This window comes from Musca autumnalis, unplaced genomic scaffold (assembly GCF_047663935.1).
Source record: "Musca autumnalis isolate F117 unplaced genomic scaffold, ASM4766393v1 scaffold_68, whole genome shotgun sequence".
NCBI lineage: Eukaryota > Metazoa > Arthropoda > Insecta > Diptera > Muscidae > Musca > Musca autumnalis.
Window position 1 is genome coordinate 128,419 of NW_027412288.1, and position 3,777 is coordinate 132,195.

A 3,777-nucleotide genomic window follows, 5' to 3' on the forward strand; every position below is an offset into this window, starting at 1 on the left:
TACTCTTAATGCCAATGAACTCTGCCTCAGCACTCGCTGTCTTGTTGAAATCCATAATGAGGAGATAAAGTCGACATGGTCACGATTGAAGTTGGCTTATAAGCAGTGCCTAGCAGACTTAGAGAACGAGGAAGAGGATGACGACAAAAAGTCTCCCGGAGGAAAGGAAGCCGTCAAGGAAAAAATATAAGAACTAATATTCTACTTACTGTCGGTGCATCTCAAAGCTAAACGAAGCCTTCGAAGCCCTCTCTCTAGCATCATCCAGTCCAGGTCAAAATTCAGGTTCCAACAACTCGCTCACCTTACCTCCAATAGGATTAGCCACGTTCTACGGGGGCTACAAATCTTGGCCAACATTCCGCGACCCACAATGTCGCGAATACATATTAACTGTGGCCAAAAATAGAAGGAGTTGTCGTAGGTGCATCAATTTTGGTACAAGTACCTATTATTGACTTACAATCTTTAGGACAAAAAATTGGGTTGGTCGGTCCACGTTTTGATATAGCCCCCATAGAACCGTACCTCCCGATTTTCGGTATTTTGAATGTTTTAGACACAATGACCAACCGAAAGTATTCAAATTTTGTGGTTAGTCTTCGGCAGATGTTCAAACATTCCAACAGAGAATTGTGGGCTTAGGTCCACGTTTTGATATAGCCCCCATACAACGGTACCTCCCGATTATCGGTATTTTGAAGATTTTAGCCTCATTATTGCACCGAAATTGCTGAAATTTGGTATTTAGTCTTCGTAGGGGGCATTATACCTTCACCTTGAAATTTGTCTGCATTGGTCCACGCCTTCATATAGCCCCCATAGGACGGTACCTCCCGATTTTCGATATTTAGAAGGTTTTAGCCTGATTATCACACCGAAATGGCTGAAAATTGGTATTAGGTCTCCGTTGGGGGACTTATAACCTTCCACCAGAAATATTTCGGTATAGGTCCTCGTCTTCCTATAGCCCCCATAGAACCGTGCCTCCTAATTTTCGGTATTTTGAGTGTTGTGGCCTCAATATCCACCCGATATGACTGAAATTTGGTGTTTAGTCTTCATATTGTTTGTGAACATATTGAATATATCAAACTCTTGTCTTTATATATGAGAATTTTCCTTTAAAATTTTTTTTGACCGATTAGTGGTCAAAAAACAGTAAATTTTTTGTAAAAAATCGAATTTTGATTTTCGCTGTTCAAAATTTTTTCAAAAATTGATATTTTTAAAATTCTCTTGTTTTAAAGCAAGATAATTAGGCACTTAATAAGCCCACAAAAATATATGATGATCGGTTTATTTGTTTTCGCGCCATAACCAACACCGCAAAACGATTTGTTAAAAAAGGGGGTATCCTCTCAGTGAGGTGGTCGCTGAAAAAGACAAATGACACATTCGTCTGCAAACCTCTGCAGCTGGGACCTTTATATTTTTGAAGTACTCACTTTTTACTACTCATACAGCAAAAAATATCGATATACACTTTTATACAATTTTTTTTCCCACTCCACTCAATTTAAAATTTGCTTCAGAAAATTAATAAACTTAGTAATACATGTTTGGGTAAATGTAAACAGCATATGATTAATATTTACATGCAAACAAAAGTGTAGCCAAGTTTATTACATCCCAAGAGAACTTAGGAACAGTTTCTACAGCGACCTTTACTTTTAAATTTTAAATATTAACGCATAATATTATTTATAAAATTTACAAAAAAAACACACAAAAATACGTATTAACTAAAATTGTCGGATTTAAATCCTCATATAACAAAAACTACTTCACGTATCAGTACCAAAATTCAGATTCTTCGTAATTAATATGTTTTCTATCATTCCCCATCAATAAATTTGTTCAACGAAGTATTTAGTTTTTACCATTTTCGGCCACGGTCGTGACACTGTGCGACCTGTTCACGGCCATTTGTATAAAAAACTCCAAGCTTAGTTCAGTAGAAGAGCTTTTCTACTTAACTCAAAAAACTAAAGGTGAGGCGCACGATATCGTCAAAAGGAGCCCTTTAACCAATTCTGGTTTCAAATCCGCATGGAACAATCTGTGTTTGCGGTTCGAAAACAGACGATTGTTAATTAATGACCAGTTAAAGGATCTATTTTCTCTTCCTTCCATTCAAACTGAAACCGCAAACTCAATACATAGACTCCAGAGAGATATTAACTCCTGTATATCTACTCTGAAACTGTATGAAATCGATGTAGAGAGCTGGAATCTGATTTTCGTGTTTGTTTGTTCGAATCGACTCCCAGATTCCACGCTCACTTTATGGGAACAAACACTTTCTGATAAGACAAGCATTCGCAAGTGGGCCGAACTGGACGCTTTCCGTACTAATCGTTATCGAACATTGGAATCAGCTTCTGAAATGAGAAGTTCCGCTGAATCCAAACCCAACCCAAAAATATCCAAACTTTCATCTTCAAAAAAACCCAATACTAGGGTTAATACATTTTAAGTCAAAGTCTGGAGGACTAAATGTAAACTATGCCCATACGAGTTCCATATCATTAGAAAATGTCCTCGTTTCCTGCAATTCAACTATTTTCAGAGATTAGCTGAAATAAAGAGCAGCAATCTTTGTTTGAATTGCATTTCTAGCTCTCATGCTCTGAAAAATTGTAAGAGTAAAAACTCGTGCTACAAATGTCAAAAACGCCATAACACTTTGCTTCATAAGGACTCAGACCAACCAAATATATCGAATACGCCTCCGCTTCCCAAACAAGAACACCCAATTCCAGCATACAGTCGACATCATTTACATTCCAACCATCCTCAAACTCTTCCATACAGTCCACTCATTCCTCCAATGATGTCATCCAAAACTGTTTTGCTGTCAATTCCAAGGGTGTATTGCTTGGGACCGCTGCACTGTGGGCGAAATTCAAATCTAGCGGGGAAAAACTCTGAAAACTGACCAAGAGCTAAGTAAAAATCATTAATGCAGTATTTTTCCAAACATACTGGTAGACCTAAAAATAACAATTAGTATTGCATTTAATGGTTATTGGCCGTTATAACGGTACATTTACTAAGTTTTTTTTGCAAGTGATAAAATCGACTTTTTTTGATGACTTGTATATTGACAAGTAATATGGACAAATGAAAATGAATATGACCGTAATTTAATTTTTTCAGATAGTTTGGAAGTAGTGTTTATTAAAAAAATAATAGCAGAATTATTTGATGTTGTAAATATTCTGAAAAAATCTTTCAACATTTATATGCGATTTTTTCTACTTAGAGCATTTTGAGTAAAGTGCAACTTATGGGAAACACTATAGTGCTTTTTTTTTAATATTAAATTACATACTCCGAGGTATCTACTCCCAAAATTTCGTCTGTCTTTTTTTTGCCTTTTTTCATGTTATCAACAATTTTATAAACCCATTTTTACATGAAAATACGAAATATAAATTACGACATTTGTATGGGGTATATACCAAAACGTGAACATAAGTGAATAATATTTGGTGTGTCGATGTTTTGTCTATTAAAAACCCGAAAACTAAATTTGCAGCCATTTCCGTTGGAAAATGTTGCTAAAACTGTCTTAATTCTGGATATCGGGAGATACCTATATATGGGTACTATATCAAAACGTTGATCTAGGTCGAACATTTTTGGTACGGAGGTTTTGTGTGTACTTAGAACCCGAAATACCAAAGTACAGCCAATTTGATTGGAAAATATGAAAAATACATTCAAAATAACTAAAATCTCGGGGATAGACCAAAACGTGGACTTAAGACC